Genomic DNA, 27,610 nt, shown 5'->3' with positions numbered 1-27,610 from the left:
TTTTCCATCTAGCGTCTTCACCGCGGCAGGGTCAAAGTGATATGCACTCAGAAGCTTTTGCAGAAATGAAGTTATGATGCCAGGAAGGGGCCTGGAAAGAATGTTCTCATAACAAACGGCCATTTCTTTTCTGGAAGCCAAATCTCATGAAACAACAACACATATTCCCAGGAGTGACAGATCATGCCTTTCTTATCAGTGTCACTTTGGACAGAATGTACCCAAGTCGTGGGAATATTCAGGATTTCTGATAGCTTAGCTGGGCTTCTCATACCAGTATTAGTATAGTTTGGAGGCTCTAGATCTTTCCTTAACTAATTCTATTAGCCAGAAGTGCCACCTGCAATGACTCCTCAGTTACTCAGTAGTCAGGTCCCATCAGTATAGACCCCCAAGGACTTCATACGTATTCACAGCATATCGCACATCTGAAGTCACTTGTTCAATGTCTGTCTCTCCCACATCACCAGAAGACCCTTGCTTTCAGGGACTATGCCTTTTTTGTTCACTGTTTTATCCTTTGGGCCTGCTTCTATGCCTGGGGCAGAGTGTACAGTCAAAATCTGTATGTTGAGGAAACCTTGGAAAAAGAAGCTCTCACTGAAGTGGGATTAGGACCAAGGCTGATAAGATGGCATGTCCAGCATTATTGCTCTATGGATACTCTCCATTAACCTGAAAATAATAGTAACAATAACCATTTATTGAGACTCTACTGTAAAAGCCAAGCATTTCCATCCCTTGTGCCATTCAGTCCTTATAAGAGACAGTACATATGTCCTTATTTTGTGGATGGTAAACTCAGGTACAGGGTATTCACGCTATTTAATATCACAGCTGTAAAGCATATAGCAGCCTCTTGCCAGGGATTTATTCAAAAGAGAAATGAAATGGAACCACCAGAATTTACTCAGTTCATTGAATTCCAAGGCTTATATACCTTTCATTCAACTATATTTCACTCATTCCCAGAAAGGAAATGTAGACGAGTTATATTTGCATAATGCATGTTCTTGCCTAATATTGAGCTAGCGTCTACTAAGCAGATTTTCGCGGGGGGTGGCTGAGCTCAGACCTCCTACGTCGTGAGGGAAAGAGGTGCTCAGAAAGAGGGAAGAAAACTCCACTGGGGTGAGCTTCCGGGTGTAACCTCAGGGATGACCTTTCCTCTCCCGAGAGCAAAGCACAAGGAACCCTGATAAGGGGTTCGGCACCTTTCTGATGGGAGTGAGGAGCAGGACCCCAGCAGCTTAGAGGGTGGGACCACGAACCCTCAAGGCAACAGCAAGGAAGGGGTGGCAGTAGCAAGACAGGGAGCGGCCAAGAGCACATCTGAGAAAGAAGGAGCAGTTGTGGGAGAACCACCTCTGCTGGGCTCAGCTGACTCTCAGAACCAAGCTCCGAAGCTAAAGGACTAGTCCTTGATATCCAAGTGTAATTAGTTGGATTTCTCATTTTTTTTAAAAAAATTCAATTTCCTTAAAACAACAACAAAAAATAGTTCACCCATTTCTCCCACCGCCAAGCCCTACCTCTGGCCACCACCAATCTGTTCTTCATATCTACGAGCTTAGTTTCTTTGTTTTAATTTCCAAAACAAAAGAGATCATATGGTGCTTATTCTTCTTTGCTTAGATTATTTTATTTTGCATAATGTCCCTGAGGTCCATCTATATTTTTTATGGCTGAATAATATTCCATTATTTTATCCATTCATCCTTTAATAGACACTAGGTTGTTTCCAGATTTGTCATTTACTGGGCACTGGTGGACTTGCCCTTAGAGGGCTTGGGGGAATGTGAAATTCCAGGCAGGCTTTGGACACGGGCACACTGGAGCCTGGTTCTTGGTCTCTGGAAACTTGTTTGGAAGCTGACCTTTAAGGGGTGCATGGTTTGGGACAGAAGTGCAGCTTCTACTGGTTGAGACAAAGTGAACTTAATTTCTCTATTTCGTTTCCTCTACACTCAGCTTTATGACTTTGAAACTGCTTGCAAGAAATGATTCCTTGAAGGGTGGGGCCCTGTGCTCTCCTTCGTGACTGATGCATCCTCACTTGTCCAAACCAACCCCCTTCCAAGAGGCAAATAACAGGGAAAGCTCTCAAAGCTTACCAGGGCTGACTTGAAACAGAGACCAGGGACTAATAGCTCAGTGATTGTTATGGGCTGAATTTAGTGATTTTTATGGGCTGATTGTGTCCCCTCAAATTCACATATTGAAGTCTGATTCCCCAGTACCTCAGAATGTAACCACATCAGGAGTTAAGGTATTAAAGGAGATAATTAGGTTAAATGAGGTCTCTAGGGTGGACCCTAATCTCATATGCCTGGTATCCTTATAAGAAGAGGAGGTTAGGACACAGACATGCCTAGAGGTAAGACCATGGAAGATCCTAGAAGACAGACATCTGAAAGCCAGGGAGAGAAGCCTTTGAAAAAGTCAACCTTGCTGACAACTTGATCTTGGACTTGTAGACCACAGAATTGTGATAAAATAAATTTCTGTTGTTGACGTTATAACAAAGTACCCAATCTGTGGTACTTTGCTATGCAACCCTCACAGACTAATATAGTGGCCCACGGTTCTGAACATGAAGGTTTAGGGCAGATGGGATAGGGTTGAGGGGGAATTGTGGACCAAATTCTTCTTGCATAAGTAAATGAAATCACCAGGTTTTGGTGTACTTTGAACCCATGTACAAATAGAATGTTCACAGAGGATATATAATAAAAATGATAGTAACGGCTATTTGTGGAATGTTGATTGCATCTAGTCTGTGTTCCGAGTGCTGTACACATATTATTTCATTCAATCCTTACAACTGCACTCTGAGGTGGGAAGTCGAACTATCCCCCTTTTATAGATAAGGAATCAGTCACAGAGGGCTACGTAATTTGCTCAAGGTCACCTAGCCAATCTCAGAGCTCAGGCTCCGACAGAAGAATGGACTAAATTAGGCTCAAGGGTGCTTAGCAGCTCAAAGGTATTTAACAGTTGTTCAGACTCATAAAATAAGCAAACTAGCAGATCTGGGACTTCCAATCAGCTCCTCCATCTTTAAATGTTGCTTCCCATCATTCTTCCCAGACTGCACTGACTCAAACAAAGGTTCTTATTTTGCACCCAGTGTGTTTCCAACACTCTTTTGAAATGGAACAGCCTGTTACAAATAGGAGTATTAAGACACCAGTGGTGGTCAGCTAAAAATGGACTCCTTCCACTTTATTTTTGTTTAAACTTTTCTTCCTCATTTCTGAAACCCCTCAGAGGAAACCTTCAGCTTATGCTGAGTATTTGTAATATATAATTAATCTTACAACTGGAATTATGCCATGATATAAGGCTGCAATAATGCTTAACCACTGACTCACAAGCCCAGCTGGTGCTTAATTTATATTGCAACCAGCAGTGTAGAAACACATTTTTAATTTTTCAGACCTAGTAAACATATGAATCCAGGATCAATATAGATGGGGAAATGTTTGCAATTAACAAAATGTGAGTTGTATAATATTATGAGGGGGAAAAAGAGAGCAAAAGCAAGGCTCTTCTCTAAAATTTATCCAGTTGCTCTCTTGTTGAAATGCCTGAATAAATTGTTATAGACTTAGGAAATTGTGTTCAAAACAGTGTTGTAGATTCACCTGCGTTAAAATGCATATATACATACAGGAAAATAAGCTTTTGAGGACAAATATTTGTTTTGATTAAAGATAACATATTTCAGCCCTAATTGGTTTGGCTCAGTGGATAGTCAGCCTGTGGACTCAAGGGTCCCAAGTTCAATTCCGGTCAAGGGCATGTACCTTGGTTCTGGGCACATACCCAGTAGGGAGTGTGCAGGAGGCAGCTGATCGATGTTTCTCTCTCATCGATGTTTCTAACTATCTATCTCTCTCCCTTCCTCTCTGTAAAAAAAAAATAATAAAATATATTTTTAAAAAAAGATAACATATTTCAGCCCTGGCTGGTGTAGCTAAATGGTTAGAGCATTGCCCTGAGCACCAAAGGGTTTGATTCCTGGTCAAGGGCACATACCTGGGTTGCAGGTTCCATCCCAGCCCTGATCAGGGAGCGTGGGGGAGGCAACTAATTGCTATGTCTCTCTCACATCGATCTCTCTCTTTCTCTCCTTTTCTTTCCCCCACCCTTCCTCCCTCTCTTCCATTCTCTCTGAAAAATAATAATGGAAAAAATATCTTTTTGTGAGGACTAACAACAGCAATAAAAGAGATACTATATTTGAGCTTGAATAGGACAGATTGCTGTGTGTGTGCCTATACCTTCATCCCTAATTGTGTTAGAACATTTGCAGTGGATTTCACGTGTTCTCTGAAAATCTTTGAGATGTGAGCTGACCTTTCAACCATGTGTTTACTCATTTATTCTTCTGTTTCCCTGTAAAAAATGTTTGTGACCGGCTCACTGGTGCTCAGAACTGGAGACACCATAGTGAATGCAGCAAAGCTTATCTCTGCTGCCCAAAGACCTCAGAGTCTAGAAAGGCAGTAAGCTGTCGATCAAGGGACTGCAGTGTTGATGAATGCAGTGAAGGAGAAGTAAATGGTTCTGTAAGTACAGAACAGGTGGCCTAACTCCAAACTAAAATTATTTCCCAGATGTGTTTGCAGAGGTGATATGAAATGCCAATAACTAGGAATGAGAGCGTAAAAAGAATAGTCATATTTTATGCTACAAATATTTCCCTTCACTACATTTATAGAATTTATTCTGCAGTTGCCTGAAAATATAGAATAGTCTAGCTCTATGGTGTTATAAATTTCTATTCACTACTATTGACACGTCAACTTCACATTAAATCAAAAGGAGGAGTAATTTTAAATTTTGTCCTGCTTTATTTTCTGGACACCCAATGCCATCCCTCAGATCGGCTGGAGCACCTTCAACAGGAGAGAAATCAGGAAAAGGATGGAAAGTCCAAGTGTTCTCAGCCCTCTCTGGACTCCATTCATTGTCTTCAGATCTGTTCTTCCTCATTTAGCTGTTGATTTCATGGGTTCTGAACACTATTTGTCCATGACCCAAATGTATGGTTCAGGAAGAGTGAGCTGCTGCCTTAGAATTGAGAGTCAATTTAGACTCTGAAAACTAAATGAGTATTTTTTCATGTGGAAACAATGAGTTCTTTCCTAACTCATCTTAGGGATGAGTAGAAAGTCATTTAATCACCAAAAAACCATTTAGCCAGTAAATGTATGAAGCTCTCAAAAGATGCAAGGTAAGTATGGGAGGGAGTAAGGGAGAAAGGAAGAGAAGTGAATATTTTAAAAATTAATAAAAACAACTACAAGCAAAAGCATTTCTTTTTGACTCGCTGACTTTGCTCTGTCAAACTAATCTTCAGCCAGATAATCCCAGCTACCGTATAGTACGGACATTGTTCATTGTGCTGTGACATGCCTGAAATAAATTTATTAGAACCCATTATTGTAACTTAAGTAGCAGAAAAAGCTCAAGATATAATAAGCTAATGTTTTAATTTTAATATTTTCAGTGTTTTACAGCATTAGTATCCTTTATCAACATAAGTATCTGTTGGTAAAATAAGCAAGCAAAAGGGAACAGGAATTAAAGATGATATTTCCATTTGATAGTTTATAATTTTAAGAGCAAGTAAGGATAAAAGATAAGACCTTCAGGGTTTTACGAATCTCCAGTAGCTGATACTAAATCCTGCCTAACTAGTTACTACATGGCCTAAAAGAGAGACAGATAAATGATCCACACTTAGGGGGGAAATATAAGGAAATATTCAGACTTTAGCTTTCAGCAGATTGGAAAGATGTATTTTTACATTGACTAATCAACATTCAGTTATAAAATTAGACATATTATTAGATAACAAAAGAAAATCAATGAAAAGACAGCAAGAGTATAAATTCATGGAATTCAAGCAAAACTGTATCTAATTGTTACGCTGAAAAATTAGCTACATGTGGATTAAACAAAATAGTTATTTTATATATGATTGAAGAAACTTGTAGCTTATTCAATATATAGCATTGTTCAATATGCCAAATATTACAAATTACTGTGTAGTCACTGTTTTGCTCCAAGAGAAGACAATTAAACAAGAGTGATGAGGTTTAGAAATAGGAAATTTTAAGAACCAATGATCTAATAATAAAATTTAAATGAAGTGGAATAAAATACATCCTGGACTGAAAGTCAAGCATAGAAGGATCTCAATACTAGCTAGCATGTTTGGCTCTCTAAGTTCATTTCAACAAACATGAAAAATGGAGATAATTATGCCTTTCTACCCCCTATTGCACCCAGGACAAACAAACCAATCAATAAGAAGCTATTCTTGGCCCTCAGGGGAAAGGTAATTTAAATTCATAGGATGACTTTAAGCCCTAAGCCCCATGGTAAATGCAAATATTCACATTTATTTGCTTAACACTTAACTGAGAGGCCTGGTAAGGTTTCCTCTTGGAATATTATTCAAGATTTAAAAAATGTATTGGGTATAGGATGAAAAAAGTGGTAACAACTATCTTTGTATCTCTTAAAAAAGCTTTTGCAAGGCTTGAAAATTTTCTCCAAGTTATGCAACTATATGGGGCAGTTCAAGACAGGAAATTATCTCTGTAGCTGCCATCTATCATTTCCTATCTATCATCTGGTAGTTATTTTGTACCTGTGGGAATATGTCTCCATATGGTCTTTCCCTGCTATCTCTTAAATGTTCTAAATCTTCTTGTATTCAATGTGCAGGCCTAATGGTAGTTGAGTAAATGAAGGTCCTATCTTAAGGATGACTTTCTCAGCACTTGATATGGCTCCACTATCACCTACCACGCAGAGGAACGAAGTAGATATTTCTCTGCCCTCATTCATAGAGATAATTGAGAAGACAAACATTGAAGAAAGAAACCCATCTAGCTATGAATGCTTTGGGGGAAAGAAATTTGCATCATGTTTGACAGTAAATTGGTACAACTCTTTCTTTAAAAAATTGGTTGTTATGAATCCAGGATCATAACAATGTTAAAATCCATTACTTAGTCATCTCATTTATTCTTTAAAAAACAGTGAAAAAGAGGATAAAATCATATGCAAAGAGGTACTAAATTATATGTCTATTATAAATTTTAGTATAATAATATACAAAGTGAAAATAAATTATATGTCCATAAATAGCAGTGCTTATGGCACTCAGAAAGAATACTAAGCCATCATTTATAGTTATTATTATTAAGATTGTGTGGCTACATGAAAAAATGCATACAATATTTAATATAAAATGTGAATATTCTATATACAAGATAATATTTCATATACAAGATAAACACAAAAAATATTTACTGAATGCTGACTTTTTTCCAGGTCCTGTTCTAGGAATTGAGAGAAAGCTGTGAAAAAAAACAAATAAGACACAATTTGCTTGACATTTGCATTTAGTGGAAGAAAATAACAAACAAACAAATAAAAAGAACATATCAGATAGTGATATCACCAGAAAGGGACCAGGACCAAGGTGGGTCTGCCACAGTATGATCTGGAATGTGTGGGTTCTTGACTCTATGCAGGAAAGATTTCATGATATGAGTCCAGGTGATTTTGAGAGTAAGTTTATTAAACTGGATACAGTGAATAAAGAAAGGGCTTAAGATAGAAGAGGCAAGATCAGAGCAATAGGAGTGAGCCGAGGTGGAGCTGCCTTGACCCTTTGGAAACGTGAGGAGAGTTGAGCCTAGGCATGGCTGCCTTGGCCTTTTAGAAGGAAAGTATCGAGGTAGAAGAAGTGAGCCAGCTGGGCTGCATGGGCTCAGGAAAAAAGTTAGAGCCAAAAAAGAGGGCCTTTGGGGATAGGTTGAGGGGGTTAGCCCAGGACGATCTTCTGCTGCCCCAGCTCCCCTGGTTACAAGTCTTCTGGGAACCTCTAGAGCTTAGGAGAAAGCAAGCAAAAATACATGCCTGAGGAAAGGAAGAGCAGAAAGGCACAGGCATGCCTAAGAAAGAATGTACAATGGGTCGTTTGTCTTGAAGCTTTTTATCTGTTTTATAAATGTGGGAATTTTGGGGAGTTCTAAGGGGGGGGGGGCTCAATAGAATATTCATCATCTTTTCAGGCGTGTCCTTTAATATGCTGATTCATCAAAATGAACATATACAAGCAGAGAGATCAGGGTTATTCTCTGGTCAGTTTCACCTTCAAAGAATGTCCTAAAGAGGGACAGACACCTAGGTGCTCTGTCTTAGCACATTCGGTCTGGGATGTATAAACCACTTGCTCTTAAGTGTCCTTGGTTAGGAAAGATTCGACCTTGTAATTTATAATCTGGCTGTAAATTTCTCAGTCCTTTAACTGTCTCAGTTTCCCCATTCCGCTTGCCAAGGAATTTTTCTAGCTTCTTACTAATCTGCCTCAGTGACACGTGCTATGAAGAAAATGATTTTGATGGAGTGTCTAGTCACTAGACAGTAGTGAGAGGGTTATTTTAGATGGAAGAGTTGAGGGAAGCTCTCTGAGGAGATGGACTATAATCAGAGATCCCGAAACTGAGGGCTCATCTCGGCTCTGTGAGGAACACATCTCGTAACCTCTCCCTCTTTCAAGTCCTCCTCAGCTACCAAGGGGCAATAATGATCTTACCTACCTCTGAGAGGAGATTGCTGAGCGTGAGTCGTTTCCTCCCGTGGGAACAGGCTGACTGGAACGTTGGCCTCTTTGCTACAAGTCCTGTCTGCTCTGTTGCATTTCTTGGGAGCAGCTATGTGGTCAGTGTGCGTTTGGAGGCCAAGCCCAAAGGAGCTGCTGGTATGGGGGAGAGTTCTTGAGTCTCCAGTTCACCCAAATGCTCTCCCTGTGAGATGAATGCTCAACTTTGCACTGCATTTGAGATCACTTCCTTTTCTTTCTATCTCCCCACTGTTCTCCCTCAATGCTTGTTTCTCTGGCTGTTTTCCCCCAGCAGCGAGCTGAGGATTCAGTCCCGAGACACCCCTCATGGAGGACTCAGAACCTGAGCTAGCTGCCAGCTTCCCTTACTGGCGGACCATGCACGGGGCCTGGAGGAAGGAAGTACTAGTATGTGACACAGTTTGCTCTCATTAGTTTTTCTCATGTTAAAGTGGATCCTCCCTGACATCACCTTCCCATAAACAGCAAACTCCAAGGCCATGTGGCCTTAAAGCCATTCTAACCGCTAAGCCCAGCAGTGAGGTGATGGGCATGATCCGGGCTGCTGTCTGCAGTGTGTATGTCTGGGCAGCATCCCAGGTGCCTGTCTCTTGTCAAACTCACAGACATTTCCCTCTGTCTCTATACAGTAACGGGCCTGAAGTCCTACAAACAGCGCTGATGAAACAGGACTTTTTACATGTACCTGCTAGCCTGGGAGTTAGCACAGCGTTTTGAGCTGAATGGGTAGTAAGTTGTTGGCATTGTTGAATCCAGGATAGACCCTCCATTTGCCTTGAGATTCATATTACCTTTAAGGGCACACAGCACTCCTGGCACACCTGAAGGGTTAAAATAAAGCTGTCCCCTACCCTTTCGCAGTCAGTCCCACACAGATTCTCTGTAGCCAAACCAGTGTGTGTCTTAGCCTAAGAGACAGGCTGCTCTCAGCCTGCCAGCCTGCGGGGGTAGGTAATCATGGGTAGGGGCTGTGGCGCAGAAGGAACGATGAGAGCGCTGCCACCTGGTGGTCTTATGTTCTGGAGGAGGCAGGAGGACCTCACCAGGGATGTCTGGAAGGATCTGTCTTGTGTAAGGGTTCTCTGCAGATGAATTACTGACCTCTAACTCCTCTCCCTGGTATGTGATGTCTGAATGAATGTGTATCAACTGCATTACATTGCAAGCCATAACACTAGACAGGTGCTCTTCCCACTCAATAGCGTGTGTCCTCCTAATCCTACCTGCTCTTAACAAAACAGTAATAATTCCAAACACAATCTCAATTTTGTTGTACTTTTTACAGCTGTTTGAAAAAACTAATTGTACTATAATATACAATAAGATACTTCTTACATTTTCTCTGTGCAGAACATCTGGTTCTTAAAGATTTGAGATGGAATCTGCTTGAGAGTTCCCACCATGGATAATTTTATGGATTTTTTGTCTTCCCCTACACCACCATTCTATGCTCTTATCACTGCTTCAGAACCCATGCCTGCCTCACACCTGCTTAGTATTCAAGCTCTGTCTCATCTTATAAGAATGCTAACACTGTGTTCACTGCAGCCTCAGGTCCTGAGTCTTTTTTTAATCCTCACCTGAGGACATGGAGAGAGAGAGAGATCAGGCCCTGATCAGGGATCGAACCTGTCACCCAGGTATATGCCCTGACCAGGAATCAAACTGGCAACACTTAGGTGCACAGGACATCAGATCCTGACTTTTAAATAACCGTATGGAATTGTTACAAGGGCACACACTATACTGCATTGTTGTCCAACATGGTTTTCCCACAGAAGATACTTTTTATTTTTAATTTAAAGAAGTTCTCTCAATTTATTAAATACATACTTTTCAAATAAACACATGAACAACTCAAATCAATCAAAGCAGTGAGACCATAAAGTGCTGCTTTGCTCTGCAAAGGAGGCATACCATTAGCTTGTAGGGAAAATCTACTGGTGACAACCAAAGTCAAACAGGCCTCAAAGAGGGCCATGAAGGGGCCCTGGGGCACGGCCGCCTACTGCCTGGTGGGGCCACCGCTTCCTGCCCTCTCCGTGGCCTCTTGTCTGCGCTCTCCTCTGCAAAGCTCTTCTCTAGGCTCCTTCCGGACCCTGTCACACTCAACCCCTGGCCACTCTGGGTTCTAGTCCCAAGCCTGCTGCTCTCTCTGTGCTTAGGTGAACTCAGTGGATTTTGGCTGTCATTGTGTTGCATGTCGTTTCCTCCTAAAGTTCTGTCTTCGGGACATTTAGACTTCTCCTTAGTGTGACTGCAGGGCCATGGTTCATCATATAAACGACTTTGGGTTTATACTGATTGTTCTGTAAATGACACTCCTCTAAAGGCTCAATCAAATTTTGTGGTGAGTCACAATCAGTGACGTAGCGCTTCATGTCTAGTACAGGTGTGCGGTGAATCATGTCAATTCCAGAAAGGCGAATAGCTCCACCATCTACCTTTCCCAGCGTGGCTGGGGTCAGACCTATTGTATTAGGACAATGTGGGTCCTTGAGGAGAAAACTCCAGTCTTCCCACGATTCAGCCTAGAAGGCTAAACTTTTACCTTACAGCTCAAATGACCATTTTTTTATGAAAAACAAGCAAAATCCAAACATGAGAAACTCTTCTAAACCCATCAAGGAATGTTCATGATTATTAAAGACTAGAGGCCCGATGCATGAAATTCATGCAAGGGGTGGCCCCTGCCCACTGGTCGTTCCAGAAGGTCGTTCCGCCATCCAGTCTGATTAGCATATTAGCTCTTTATTATATAGGATGCTCTTTCTAATTCTCAAACAAGCCCTTGAATGGCAACAAATGGATGGCTGCCTTGGAGCACCATTTTGGTCTGAGAAACAGGATTCCAAGGAGCCAGTTGGCTCAGTGAAAAGATTCACCATCTCCAGAGCCGGCTTGACGCATCCTCTTGGGTTGCTGTGGGGCGAGGCTCTGGCTCTTCCAAGCCACACGTGGCTACTGGTCAGAGGACCCACTGGGCGCGGTCTAGCTTTCCGCTTCCATCCCCACACCTGGAGCCTACACAGCAGTCACATCTGCAAGGTGGTCAGAAGATACTCTTTTGGCATCTAGCAATACCTTTTAGTTTTATGTTACTGCAAATATAACGCATACTATAAATCCACAAGTCATTTTCAATCTCTCAGTAGGCTGTGTATTTAAAAGTTGTTTGGCGAGGAACAAGCAGTAATGCATATTCAGTCATCTGGTCCACCATCTGTCACAAATGTGTTATTCGGTTACCACTAAAGCTGTGATGCAGATTAATTCATAGAGATTTATAAGAATCAACCTTAGAACAAAACCTTAAAACGTAGTCTGTCTGATTTGCTACAAGCTTGTCTTTACGATAAAACTCAGACACACAGATTTGCTGCTTTCTCTATGCTTAAAACATCAACTTGGAGAAATATCACTATTACAGCTCACACCCTGGATTGCTTGTATTATAAAAGCGTAAGTATTACTGAGGTTGTTCAATCTGTATATACCATCGCAGTCAGATTAGACTCAACATGCATCTCCTAAAAAAGTCTCTCATAATATTTACCTGCTTATAATAATTCTTGGCTCTATATCAGTAGGGCACTTTACATCCAATACATATGATATTAACCAGGTGTCCCTTAATGGGAAGGTTTTGGGGGCATTCCTACAGGTTCTCTACCTATCAAAGGTGTGACCTTTTATGGGAGCTTCGTTCCAAAGATGACCTCCAGCCATTTTCCCCCTCGGTGTGTTCATGCTGAAGGTCACATTCAGAGGTAGAGCTGTTTTCTTCTCCCTAAATCTGGACTAGTCCACAGAAAGCAGGGAAGGGGCATACTGGGACCTCCAAGCCCAGGCATGAGAAGCTGGAAGCTTTTTTGAAGGGCTTTCTGTCTGGATGATCCCTCTTAGAGCCCAGCTTCCATTCTGTGGAATGGAGAAGCCATGTTAGCCCAGTTGACATCCCCAGATGAACTCCCACCTGAGAGCCAGTGCCTCCTGTCAGTCCACTGACATTCCAGCGTAACCTAGGATGACTCTGCACACTGCTGAAGTCACGTGGAGAAGAAGAACCATCCAGCTTAGCCTGGGCCAGTGGTCGGGGCAAACCGAGGCTCGCGAGCCACATGCAGCTCTTTGGCCCCTTCAGTGTGGCTCTTCCACAAAATGCCAGCTCTTCCACAAAATGCCGACTTCTGCGCATGGGCCACGAAGTTTCAATAGCACTGTACGTGTGCGCCCACACGTGGTGTTTTGTGGAAGAGCCACACTCATGGGGCCAAAGAGCCGCATGTGGCTTGCAAGCCACAGTTTGCCGACCACAGGTAGGCAACCCACAGAACCACGAGACATAGGAAATGATTCTGTTACAATGTGAAGCTGGATGCTGGATAACACTAGACAAATAAAATATCTTGTCAGGACCCTGTGCCCACCAGGAGGTAGGGTCCCCAGTGGGCAGCTGTTAGGCGTATCCTGTACCTTTCCGGGTGCTCAGTTTCTCCCCTGCACTCAGTACTTTTCCACTGTGCCTCGCTTGGGGGCTCCTGCCCCTCTCTGCGATTTTCCTGTTATTCTCATTTCTGGTGTCACAAGAGACAGCTAAGCGGCCAAGAAGAGCAGCTCAAGACCCAGGTACCTGCAAACGCTTGCGCCTGCAACCGGCTTAACTGCTAGCCTCGACCCACACAAGAAACATATAAATACCCCACCCTTCCTACTCTTACTGGCCGACACCACTTTGGTCTCAGCCCTTCTGTTCGCAGATGAAACGATACATTTATAAATTTTGCTTTTTAATTTCATTTGGCCTGGTTCCTCTCGGCATCGGCCTAGCAGCAGGTATATCGTCTGTGGGGGGAAAATATTGCCAGTCCTTAGATTTTCTGCTTCCTATATGAAGTCAAAAGAATGCCCATATTTCAAATTTCATTTTTAAAGGTTCCATACTCATGCTTCACCCGATGCCATTATCTGATTAATTCACTCAAATGGACTCAATTTCTAAATAATATGAAAATAGGCTACAACTAGGAAGTACAAGTCTCAGCTTTGTACTTGGGTACAAAAAAGGTTACCACTTCAGACTCCTGCTTCCATAAATTTTGCTTTTTAATTTCATTAGTTTTTGTTCTCTGAACTAATGTTCAAAAACTAATGAAATTAAAAAGCAAAATTTATAAATGTATTGTTTCATCTGCGAACAGAAGGGTTGAGCCCAAAGTGGTGTCGGCCAGCAAGAGTAGGGAGGGTGGGGTATTTATATGTTTCTTGTGTGGGACAACAGAGGATAACATTTACCAAGGGACTTCTTTATGTGCCTGTCAACAGTTGGGGTTTCCCAGAGAACAAAAACTATCAAATTCATCACTCTGGGACAGGGAGAAGCAGATGGGGGTTCTATGAATTTCTGCATTCTTGCTCTTCTCGATAGTATTCCTACACTTATTGATGCATGCTTTTTATATTTGTCTTGTAACTTTGTTGTATTTTCTTCCCTATTTGCATGACAAGCTGTTCAGAGGAATGGGGACAAGTACAGGCTTCTTCTCTGAGTATATCCTTGACACTATACTTGAGTCTCTGTAGTCTGTTTTTCTGCCTGTAGGATGAGAATAGCAATACCTGTTTTGCAAGATTGTGTAGGATGAAGTAAACAGACTTAAATTTTTTCTGTAATATCTTAAATGCACTCCCAAATTTATGCTTTATATCTATATATCCAGGGTATTGCTATATATATATATATATATATATATATATATATATATATATATTTGCTTTGTCTTGTATATTATGAAGGCTTGACATGTTTAAATGATGAAATTTTTGATTTAGGTTTGGAAACAATATATTTATCACTTTTTTTCCAGGAGGCTTTCCTGGCAGTGTATAAATGGGCACTTTGCCTCCTATGATAAATTATAGCCGTACCGCAAACTGTCCCGAGGCAGATCGCTTCCTGAAGTGAATATGATTAAACTCGGTAGGGGCGTGATGGATCACTGACTCTCCTAAGAGTTTGTCTACACAGCCATTAGAATGGCCTTCCTAGCCAGGCAAGGCTAAGGTGTTACAAATGGCTCCGATCTGTAGTATTGAGACTAACCAGAATGGGTCTCTTCAGGAAGCAGGAGTCTGAAGTGGTAACCTTTTCTGTAACCAAGTACAAAACTGAGACTTGTACTTCCTAGTTGTAGCCTATTTTCATATTATTTAGAAATTTAGTCCATTTGAGTGAATAAATCAGATAATGGCATCTGGTGAAGCATGAGTGTGGAATGTTTAAAAATGAAATTTGAAATATTGGCATTCTTTTGACTTCATATAGGAAGCAGAAAATCTAAGCTCTTTGTTATCTAAACTTACCTGTGAGGAAATGATACATGTGAACTTCTCGGTTCCTGTAATCCTCCAGGCCTGGAAAGCTGACCCTTCCGTAAGGAAACTCTCTTCCAGGATGTCTTGACTTGTGTGCCATCTATACTAATAAAAGGATAATATGCTAATTAGACCAGGAGACCTTCCGGACAAAGCCATGGCGGTGGGACTGAGGCAGAGGTGGTTAGGGGCAATCAGGCCAGGAGGGGAGGGCAGTTGGGGGTGATCAGGCTGGTGTGTGTGGGGGGGGAGTTGGGGGCTAGCAGGCCGGCAGGCAGGTGAGTAGTTAGGAGCCAGTGGTCCTGGATTGTGAGAGGGTGCAGGCTGGGCTGAAGGACACTCCCCTCTCCTGTGCATGAATTTCATGCACCAGGCCACAAGTTAAAGATAAGAGCAGGTCAGTGATCCTCCAGCATTTTAGTGCTCTTAAAGGAGCCTGAAATATGAAAATTTAACTAAACACATGCAGCCTGAGTAAAGATGATTGTTTACTTTTTATTTTATTCTCCTAAATGGCATGTTGTCTTGAAGTTTTGAAATTGAATTCAATGTGCATCCGAGTGTTTCAGGCATGCCTGTGCATTTCATTGCTCACATCTATGTAATTTCAAGTAGCTGCTTGCTGTGTAGGTATGGAAGAGCTCCTTTAAGAGCAGTAAAAAGCTTTAGGAGCATTGAGCACCCTCCCAAGGAACACAAGGCAGAAGCCTATAGGAAAATGAACTAGGAAACAAAGCGCAGGAAGTAGTCAATGGACTCATTATTCCTAACTCACTATCAATGGACTCACTATTCCTAACCAAAGCCTCAGAAATAAGTTGCGTCCACACTGGAAGGGGAAAAGTCTTTATTTGCCGCCTTCCTCCAGGGCCTAAAGTTTAGGCCCTAAACCAACGCTGCGATGTGCAAAGAAAAGCCAAGGTGCTCTGCTTCACCGCCCTTCACTTGCTCCTCCATCTATCCGGAATGTTTTCCCTGTCATCTTTCTCACCCAGTTCCTGTTCACCTGCCAGGTTTCAGCCTAAATGTCACCCCTTCAGAGCAGCCTTCCATCTGAAGAACATACTGACCCTATTGTGCACGCTCCCCCCACCCCGCACACACACATACACACACTTGATTTACCTCCTAGCAGGTATCGCCATCTCTCATTATTCATTCTACCTGTAGTCCATCTTCCCACTAGAATATGACCTCTGTAAAGCGGAAATCACCTCATTTATGTATTTATGTCCCCAGTTCAAATACAAGAGTGTTTGCATGCATATTAGTCAAATGAATGAATGAATGAATGAATGAGAGCCTTAGGTAAACATGCAAATGTTTACCTTAGTGTGTGTTCATAAAACTGCATTGTCTATAAAATCCTGGAGGGCAGGTAGTTTGTGGATACACAGAGACTCTTTAGGGGGAGGAGACGAAATTTTCTGCATGTGACTAGCTCCCTTGTAGATTCCCTTTGCTAGCCTTAGATTCTAGAACACTTCCTGTTGTCACTAAGAACATGTCCTGATTGCCTTGCTGGGCTCTGATTTGATATGTGCTCTCTGAACACTCAATTTAGTACCACTTAAGTCAGACATAATTGAGAAGGGAGATGAGCTGCTCCTGGTGCAGATGCATGTATCCCCAAAACAAACAAAGAAACAAACAAAAATAATGAGCAGGGAAAATTCCATGGATTGCTGCTAGGAGGAAGAAAATGGTCTTAGAAATGAAAGATCTGAGTTTCAGGCCTTGCTCCACAGCTCGTATTCCCTTCACAGAGGCCTCTTTGAGCCTCAGTTTTGTGAACTGTTACATTGGGGTAAGAGCAACTGCCCAACTTGCTCTCAGAGTTTCTGTGAGAAATGATGGCATGGAAAGCTCTTGAAAGACTGTAAAGCTCTCTATCCATAAAAGGAATTGTTTTTAGAATATTACATAGATAAATAAGTTCCATAACTTGTAAACAAAAGCCTGTGAACCGAGGAATAACACCATACACAAATTCCATATTCTCATATGGTCCTGCCGCTGAGAAAGTCAACATTATATATTTATTCAACAACATGTATTAAATGTTTGTGTCTTCCAGGCTCTGAGGTAGACACTGGGGGAATAAGAGACATAGTATGTGTCTACATAGATTACAAGCCAGTGGAGAAGATGAGTTGGGAATAGTGGTAGCATATAAGTGATATGTCAGGGTTAGTGCCAGGTACTCCAGGAAGGATGAGCAAAAACATTGTTTTCTGAAGGAAATATGGATAACCTAAAACCTGAAATAGAAATAGGAATGATGATGTTAAAGGGTAAAGGAAAGATGGCTTTTAGGGGGATGGGATTTTTAAAGTCCAGGAGTGAAGAGAAGAGATCATAGAGATTTTGAGGAAAACAGAACTTGTAATTATGTATGAAGCTCAATGTGTAAGATGGGGAGTGAGGTGGAGAAGCTAGGTTGGAGTCAGGAATTGATGGAGTTTAAACTTTATTGTGAGGTCGATAGAGGGATCTTGAAGGATTTCAAGGAATGGCAGTAAAATGAGATTATTTTAGGAGGCTTACTTTGGCCATAGCAGTGCACATAGGAAAAGGGGTACCAGGGATGTAAGTTGAGAGGTTGAGTAAGGAACCTAGGCAAGAGATGGATGAGAATGATGTTGGGGGGGGGGGGGCGAGGTGCGGAGGGTGGATAGAAATGTAGGTCCTTGGTAGTGAGGGGTGTGAGTGAGATCATACAGTCTGAGTCTACCCTGCCCACTCTTGGTGGAGGCAGTCCCTTTCATTCCAAGATTCAGGGTCTCTAAAAGCGATTGTTCCTATGGCTTCAGACTTTAAATTATTCCAAATTCTCAACCAGGAAGTAGAAGAAAGCTCCAGAGTGGATCTATTCTTAAATATCCGTTGGGTTTAGGAAGGAAAGAAACCTGATGCATATGAAATTTTGTGCTGTTGTTTCTTTTTCAAAGAAACTAATATAGAAAAACTGCACTTTAAAAAAAAATATATTTTTATTGATTTCAGAGAGAAAGGGAGAAGGAGAGAGAGATAGAAACATCAATGATGAGAATCATTGATTGGCTGCTTCCTGCATATCCTACCCCTGGGAATCAAGAGGGGGGAAGACAGAGACAGAAACATTGATGAGATAGAAATATCAACATAGATTGGCTGCCTCCCACATGCCCCCCACTAGGGATGGAACCCAGAACCCTGGTATGTGCCCTGACTGGGAATTGAACCAGTGACCTCTTGGTGCATAGGTCAATGCTCAACCACCGACCCACTCCAGTCGGGCACACACATAATGCTTTAATTTTGTCAATTAATTGCCAACGTTTTAAAGCTATGCTATTTTACATGTATCTTGAATTTCTAGCTTCTTTTAGAAAATTGTGAGATCTGACCAAGGTTTTTGCAGAAAAAAGATGAGTTGGAGTTCAGCTTCAGTATTTCACAGCAGAGTGCAGCATAGCATATTGCAGTACAGCATAAAGTTTATACCTTGTACTCTCCAGTTTACAGTAGTTCTCTATTTCCCATTGCATTTCTATCCCTGAGGCCAAGCGTCAGTTGCCATTGATGATAAATGCCTGCCTGATGATCTTGCTTAAACTAGAATTTAAAAGACTTAATTTCTTGTGATGTATTCATGTTTCTCTAATGTTAAAAAAAACGAGAAGGTAGCCCAAGAAGGCTGCATGCTCAAGGAAAAATGAGAGAAAAAGTATTTTTTGAGGTTTTGAAAAATTCTGCTTACTTATGTGAACCCCTGGTTCATTGAATTTGTGATACCTGTTTAATCTTCTTATTTTGTTCATGACAGTTTCAGAATGGAGGCCCAGAGCAGCCCAGAATGGATGCCTGAGTATTTTTAAAGCTCCCAGGAATCTTAAAGCAGGTTGAGAATCACTAGATTAACAACAGAGCTGGCTGTCGCCCGGTCTCCTGCCATAAGTATGAGGCAGATGTGTGGGCGGCTCATCTGGGAGGAGAAGCAGGGCTGGCTGTGAACTCCTCACAGGAGCAGGACAAAGCCTCCTCCATTCAAGTGAAACAAAAGGCCTTTTGTGTTGCCCTTTCATTTCATATTTTCTAAGCTCTGCTTATTTCTGTTTACTCTTCTTTTGGCAAATATTTTTAAAAATCTGTCTAATTTAACACAGCACTAGCCTATTTATAACAAGACTGCAATTGGGAACAGCTGTGTCTAATATTGATGCGTCATCACCCCCTCCAGCAGGAAAGGGCATAATTGACAGAGTGGGGAGTGATGGAGAGATGAACCATTTCCTACTGGACTTGAAGTTCAGAAAGCTATGGGGTCATTGTTTTCCCCTGAAAATCAAATGAAAGTATGCTGGAATAAATCTGTCAGTGATCCTACTGTTGACAGCCAGGGGGAAACAAGAGTGAGAATATATAAAAATTGAAAAGAGCAAAGAGCCCAGGTTTCTCATACATAGGCAGCAAGTGCACAGAGCATAACAGAGCCATAAGCTTCCCTCAAGAATTTCACACATCAGTTTGGGAGCTATACTGACAGCAAACAGAGTTAAGTGAGGACTAGGTTTTAGGAGTGACTTAGCTCAACAGACTTCTGGTCTAGTATTTTTCTATAAAACATATATCTTTGTTGTGGTCAAAAAAAAAAAGGAGGCATATCAAATTAACCTGTTTGTTTAAATATTTAACACCCTGGAGGTAAAGCCCTTGAACTTGGTATTGAATTATCAGTTCAATCATGAGCAAATTATCGATCATGTTGAAGTACTCAACATTTTTCAGCATTAATTGATCACTCATTTTGGAGAAAACACAGAACTAGGCACTCTGGATTAGCATCAACTTGTAAATGCTTGAGCTGATTACTGAAGACCCTCAAAATTTCAGAATGAGTTTTATTTTAGTGGAGAGTCTTAACTTGGAGGGAGGCAGTAGAATCTGTGAACACACATAGTAGAACCACTTTAAAACGTTTAGCTTGAAATATTATAATCCCTGCTGTATGCTACACCTCGACTCTCCTGTACTCCAAGTATTTGGGTGCAGGGAGACAAGTAAATTAGCAAGTGAAATGAGCACAGCTGGGTTTTCATGGGTTGTCCTATTCTATGGGGGTTTTACTTTACTTATGCTTAATCTGTGGATCTAACTGCTCCATAGGTAAGTAATGTCAACTGATTGTCATTGGTGTCAGGTCAATGCCAACAGGAATCCCCAATTTGAAATGGGGTGAAGCCTGGAAACTTTATTCAGGGCATCAGCTCAAGGGGCTGTTAGGTGGTCCTGGGGCAAGTCCCCTTCCAGCTTAGCAGCTCTGCTCTGCCCTTCTCTGTCCTGCTGTACTCTTGTGCTGGTCAGCTCCAATCTGGGCCAGACATCTTTGGTGTTTCATTGGCTCTTCAGTTTCAGCAGGAGAAACAGTCTTCAGTCTTGGTTGGAAAGGGAAAGGGGAACTGGATCATAGAGACAGAAGTCCCCGCCCCTGGTCCCTGATTGGTCCATCCTCATGCAAATGAGTACTCCAAATCCTTGCAGTTTCATTGGTCCAAAAGGCACTGTCTTGATTGGTCAGAACGGAGCTTATCTAATTGTTTGGTGAAGATGCTATGGGAATATAGCTGCACAGATCCAATTAGATGGGGGAAATCTCAGTCCTATGGGTTGAACAGGATTCCAAGAACTTTATAAAGGGCTTGCTCAGATGACAGGAACACGGTGCAGTTCAGGGCGCAGGCTTCGCCCTGAAGTGCAGTTTGCTTGAGAGGCCCCTGTGTAGAAATGGCTTCTAGGCTCGGTCTTTAAAATTGGAGCCCAGTTAAGCTACCAGGGCCACGGTCGTGACTTCTCCAAGTATTCTTCAATACATTTGCGCTCATGCCATATAACGATTCTCTGTCTTAAAATTACTTAGATTCGATCTGATTCTCTGTCCATGTATGTGCAGGCTATATAACCTAGAACAGCTTGCTGCGTGTTTCTAAACTTCATTTTCCTCATCTGCAAAAGTGAAATAATAATGGGTTCTACTCCACAAAGCCATTGTGAAAATTAAGTGAGATAATGTATGTTTTAAAAAAACATACAAGTGTCCCAAATTTTGAAAATGAGATGTATTTTCATAAACACTGCTTTTATAATTATTCAAAGTGTGTATACATTTTTGGGGGGTCACTCTATATATGGGTCACACTCAGTACTTACTGTTAGATATCATCTTTATACTCACCGCTACCATCAGACCCTCAACTACTGTTTATGTATAGTAGTGTTGCTTTCACAGCTTCTCTTTTTTTAAATCTCCAGTCTTTGCAGTTAGTCTTCTCCACAGCTCTCCTTAGCACTTTGTTTAAACCTTTATTACTCTAAAACTAAATTACAGTCTGGCTTGTAACAGAGAATTTATTTCCCTAATACACAGTGAACTCCTTAAGAGCAGTTTCCACGTCTTATTTATTTTTATTTCCCTAGGACATACTAAAGTGACTGAGCTCCAGAACATGTTTTCTTTATTAAGTGCTTCTAGGTGACAAGATACTATTTCTAAATTGGTCTTATCCAGGTTCTGTGGAGCACTGCTGTAATTTGAAGAGGATACAATAGAAAAATGTAGGAAAAGAAAATAGAAAACAATGACCAGAATATTCATGCATTTTAGTAGAACTTATTTGTAGTTGTAAAAACATTAGAAAGTACTAGAAAATGTCAAGAGGTAAAAAAAAAATACCAATAATCCCTCCAATATAAGGCAATTACATATTTTTTAACATATGTATTTTTTAGTGTTTTGATATATTTTAACAAAGGTAAGGTCACACTTGTGTGTATACATACACACATTATAAATGTTATATTCTTCTCATTTCACTTAATGTTAAATTAGTAAACTCTTCTAATAAAATTTAAAATCTCTTTGTAAATACTATTTTAATATCTATATAGAGAATCATCATCTATGCATAGGAATTGTTTTTATTCCTTCCTTTTTGATTTGAATGTACTTTATTTCCTTTGTCTAGCTCATTGTGCAGGCTGGAACTTCAGACTATGTTGAAATAGTAGTGAGGGGGACATCCTTTCTGTGTGTGTGTGTGTGTGTGTGTGTGTGTGTGTGTGTGTTTTGTTAATCGTCACCTGATTGGTTACCTCCCACAGATACCAGGACCGGGGCAGGAGATTGAACTGGAACCCAGGTAGATGCCCTTGACCAGAAATCGTGTGACCCTTGTTGCTTGGGCTGATGCTCTAACCATTAAGCACACCGTCCAGGGCCCATTCTGTGTTCTTTAATTCTTAGCAAGAGAGATTTCAATCTTTCACCTTTAAATATGATGTTAGCTTTGCTTTTTAAAATTAAGTTGAATTTCTCCTGTTTCTTGTTTTCTTGTAGATTTCATCATAAACATTGTTGAATTTTTTTCAGATACTTTGTGTATACTTGTGTGTATGTGTTTGTATCAATTAACATGATCGTGTGATTTTTCTTTTTTAGCCTGTAAATATGGTCGGCTGGACTAATTTATTTCCAAATATTGAATAAGCCTTCCATCTCTGGAATTAATTCAACTTGGTTATTGCCTGTAATTCTTTTTATATATTGCAAAATTCCATTAGTTAATATATGTTGTTAAGAACATTTATATCTATATTTAAGAGGGTTATTGGTCTGTAGTTTTTCTTTCCTGTAGTGTACTTGTCTGGTTCTAGTCTTAGGATAATTCTAGATTCATAAAAAGAATTGGAAAGTTTTATTTCTTCCTCCACTTGTTTGAAGAGATTGTGTAGAATTGATGTTAATTCTTAAGTGTTTGGTAGAATTCTCCAATGAAACCATCTCAGCCTGGAGATGTTGTAAAGGGTTTTTAAATAACGAATTAAATTTCTATAATAATTATATGGTTATTCAAAATATATTTTTATATTCTGTATTTTGACCTTTTAAAGAAATGCATCCATTTCATCTCAGTTATAAAATTTATGTGCACAGAGCTGTTTCTTGTATTTCCTTAATGTAATATGGATGTTTGCAAAATCTATATTGATATCCTCTTTCTTATTCCTGATGTTGGTAATCTGTGTCTTTTCTCCTTTTTCCTGTTAGTCTTGCAGGAGGCTTTTCTGTTTCCTTTTTCCTGATTTCCTCAGGGTTACAGTGCCCACTCCCCTCCCGCCATGGTGTTTGGCTGGAGTTTAGTGCTATCTCTCTTTATCTTGCTATGCTGCCTCTTTCCCTCTTTCCTGGTCCATCAGCTATAGATTGCAGGCTCTTTTTGAGTGTGTTTTTTATTTTTTTTGGTATGCCCATTACTCTTTTTGGTTTGCTGGCTTCTTAAGCTCTAAGTCTGGGATTTATAAGGTAAAAGAAAACCCAAGAAACTCACTACCATGTTGTTCTATGGGTCCCACGTTCCCTAGCTTATCTGCATTATTTTCTCCATCTTTCAGAGTCCTTCTGTATTTTATATGTTATGTCTAACATGTTCAATTGTGCTCAGTGAAATGAACAGGAAAAAAGCGCATTTATCTACTTCCAAGAAATGGAAATCTATATGCAAGTATTTATATGTGAAAGATCTGTATGTTAACAACTTTGAAATGAATAAAAAACTCTAGGAACTAAGTAAATGGAGAAATATAAGTGTATGGATTGTAAGACTCAATGCTGTTAAGATATCAATTCTTTCCAGACTGATCCATAGATTCAATGCTATCCCAATCAAAACTCCAGCAGAATTTTTAATATAAATCAACAAGCTGCTTCTAACATTTGTATTTAGTGAAAGAATCTAGAGTAGCCAAATAATTTTTTTAAAAAGAAGAATGTTGAGGAATTCACACTATTGATTTCAAGCCTTGAGATTAAGCTATGGTAATCAGGACAGAGATGGCAAAGGGAAAGACACATGCATGAATGGAAAGTAATACAAAGTCTAAAAATAGATCCACACATATATGGCCAATTGATTTTCATAAAATTATAAATTTAAATCAGTGCATAAAAATAATCTTTTCAACAACTGACACTGGGACATGTATACAAAAAATTAACCTCAATCTATAACTCACATCATATATAAAAATTAAGTCAAAATCAAACACATTCCTAAATGCAAAATCTTCACCAAAATAGATACAGAAATGACAGTCATATGAAAAGAATCTCAGTATCATTAGACATCAAGAAATGCAAGTTAAAACCATAAAAAATGCCACTTAGAACTTAGGTAAGTTTAGAATGGCTTTTTAAAAAAATCTATTGAGGTTATAGAGCAACATGAACTCTCATACATTGGTTCAAGGTGCAAAATGGTACAGCAACTTTGAAAATCAGAGTAGCAATTTCTTATAAAATTAAAATATATTTGCATAAGACCCAGCAATCCCACTTCTGGCTATTTGCTCAAGTGAAATGATAACATATGTTCATACAAAAACTTATATGGAAATGTTCATAGAAGCTTTATTCATAATTGCCCAAAAGTGAAAATCCAAATGTTTATGTGGTGAATAGATAAGGAAACAATAGTACAATGGAATACTACTCAGCAATAAAAGAAATGAATTACTGATACATGCAACAATGTGGATGAAACTCAAAAGCTTTATACCAAATGAAATTAGCCTCACTCAAAAGGTTACACACTATAATATAAACTCCATTTATATTACACTGTGAAATAGATATGTCTATAGAAACAAACAAACAAAAAACCCTGAAAGGTGGTTTCCAGAAATTAGGGTAGAGACATAAAGGGATTTTTGATTAATGGCAATGTTTCATATTTTGATTTTGGTGGTAGTGTTTTGTTTTGGCTTTTAATCTTTTTTTATGTTTCTTTTTTTTTAATTCTTTATTAGTTAAGGTATTACAAATGTGTCCTCATCCCCCCCCCCCATTAAAGCCCCATCCTCCCCCCCCTCCCCCCACTCATGCTCTCATCCCCCTGTTGTCCATGTCCATTGGTTTGGCTTAATCTTTGATATTTATTATTTTTCTCTTTCTTCCAGCCTCTTTTATTTTTATTTCTTTTATTTTTATTGTTGATCATATAGGAGCGGGGGGTTAGGAGACTGGAGGAAAGAAGGTAAAGAGATTAGCCGAAGAGCATATATGCATAGCCAATGGACACAAACAGCAGTGTGGTAAAAGCTGGGACTGGCGCCCTGACTGTTTTGGCTCAGTGGATAGAGCGTCGGCCTACGGACTGAGGGGTCCCAGGTTCGATTCCAGTCAAGGGCATGTACCTTGGTTGTGGGCACATCCCCAGTAGAGGGTGTGCAGGAGGCAGCTGATCGATGTTTCTCTCTCATCGATGTTTCTAACTCTCTATTCCTCTCCCTTCCTCTCTGTAAAAAAATCAATAAAATATATTTAAAAAAAAAAAGCTGGGACTGGGGGTAAAAGGTCACTGGGTGAAGGTGGTGGTAGCTCTTACAGGACTATTGTTAAAACTTATGTAATCATGCACTAAAAAATGGTGAATATTAAATGTCAATTAGACATATACTTTAATAGTCACCTGGATCTCATTATCATAGGAAAACTGGATTTTGAATTTAAAAAAACACACACCCTGAAATCACAGTTAAGGCATGTTTTTTTATAACTTTCAGTGCTCAGTACCTTGTAGGTCACTCAATAACTGTTCGTTGAACAAAGTCATTGAATGGGAAATAATTCAGTAATATTTTCATCTTGTAGCAGTAGCATCTTATATGCAAAGGGATTGTGGTTAAATTGAATGTGCAGATGCCTGTGGAAAAAATATTCTACACAGTGTGAATCATTTTCAAAGTAAAACACTCTAGGGAAGCATTATTATGATGAATTGTGATTCTCTACTCATTGTTCACATTTTTTTTATTGGATCATTAGTACTGATTGTTGTTTTCCAAATTACATGTGTCAGAAGTAATCTGTAAGTACAGAAGTAAATTTACCAGTCATTTAGTAAGCAATATCACTGTCTATTCATAGATAGGTATTAAAATACAAATATGTTTTTAGTTCCATTGTAGTTTTCATGAGCTATTTATCATCACTGGATTTTATTTATTTATTTATTTATCATAGTGCCTTCCCATAAAAAATAGTAACATTGATAAAGTGGGATATTGCCTTAGAGTCTCCTTAGCTCAAAGAGGCTTGAATAAATTTCATATGGGCTAGTTTCCCTTTGTTATTCTTGGGACTGTCAGTGAAGGGTCATGTACATGACTATACAACAGACAGTGCTAATGGCTGATAGGTTACTCAATAGTCAATCAACAAATATTTACAATATTTACTGAGCTCCTTCTCTGCAAATTCTGCAACCTGGGCCTTTAAAGACCTCATCCCCTGCCGAAACCGGTTTGGCTCAGTGGATAGAGCGTCGGCCTGCGGACTGAAAGGTCCCGGGTTCGATTCCGGTCAAGGGCATGTACGTTGGTTGCGGGCACATCCCCAGTAGGAGATGTGCAGGAGGCAGCTGGTCGATGTTTCTCTCTCATCGATGTTTCTAACTCTCTATCCCTCTCCCTTCCTCTCTGTAAAAAATCAATAAAATATATATAAAAAAAAAAAAAAAAAAAAAAAAAAGACCTCATCCCCATAGGCATAAACACCTGCTCCACTGTCTGCTACCACATCACTACCACATGTGACTGTCTGGGTAACTCGACCAGCAATGCTTCTAAATTATGTTTTATTTTATATCCTAAGTACAAAAAGAAGAAAAATGTCAATATCATCTTCACCCACATGAAAAAAACATTTGAATGTCCGGGAATTCCTAGAGCCTGATAAGAAGCATAATATAGTAAAAAGAGAATGGGTTTTGAAATGAGACGAACTTGGACCCAAATTCTAAATTATGTGACCGTATTTTGCTTTTATGATTTTCAGTTTCCTTATTTAGAAAGAGAGAGAGGAAATGATCATATCTTCCTCACAGTATTGTGAGTGTCAAATGGGTAATATTTTTGAAATATGTATGAAAGCACAGAGCATAAGCAATCAATTGGAGTGCTATTTCCCTTTCTCCAGGCCTGAGCTGTGAGTTAAGTAGATTTGGTTTCTATCTTTGTGGCTCTTACGATTGGAAACCTAGAATAATTATATTGAAGAACACAGTATAACTTATAAGTTGTCTGCCCCAAAGTGCATTCTCCATTTCTCTGAAATGGCCCCGGGGTCTACATAAATATTTCTGAACCTGCTAAGTTTTTCAAGATCTGCTTCAGCTACCTTGCCCTCTGTTGGCTCAGAGCAGACCCCTGACCCAAGCAGGAGCTTTTGAATTGAAATAGTCAGTTCTTCTCTCCAATGGAAGCTGTGTAATGTGAACTAGCAGCTGTTTTGGTTGTTTAATCCTTCCAAAATGCCATGAGCTAATTTGTTCACATTTTTGTCATTTTTCAACCATTCACAACTTCCTTAAGTTATGGATAGATATTTAACAGAGAAGTGACATTTTCAAAGCTTACTTTTTAAAAAAATATTTTTTTATTGATTTTAGAGAGGAAGAGAGAGGGAAAGAGAGTTAGAAACATCAATGATGAGAGAGTATCATTGATCGACCGCCTCCTGCATGC

The 27,610-nt window shown here is 40.0% G+C and overlaps 1 pseudogene; it reads right to left on the bottom strand.

Annotated features, from left to right (window-relative positions):
* Positions 1 to 10,630: 10,630 nt before the first annotated feature.
* On the bottom strand, positions 10,631 to 15,149 carry LOC102416955 (annotated as a pseudogene).
* Between the last annotated feature and the right edge of the window lie 12,461 nt (positions 15,150 to 27,610).

Source organism: Myotis lucifugus, unplaced genomic scaffold (assembly GCF_000147115.1).
Source record: "Myotis lucifugus unplaced genomic scaffold, Myoluc2.0 scaffold_1032, whole genome shotgun sequence".
Classification (NCBI taxonomy): Eukaryota; Metazoa; Chordata; class Mammalia; order Chiroptera; family Vespertilionidae; genus Myotis; species Myotis lucifugus.
The sequence above is the reverse complement of the archived record's forward strand: the minus strand, read 5'-3'. Positions and strand labels throughout refer to the sequence as shown.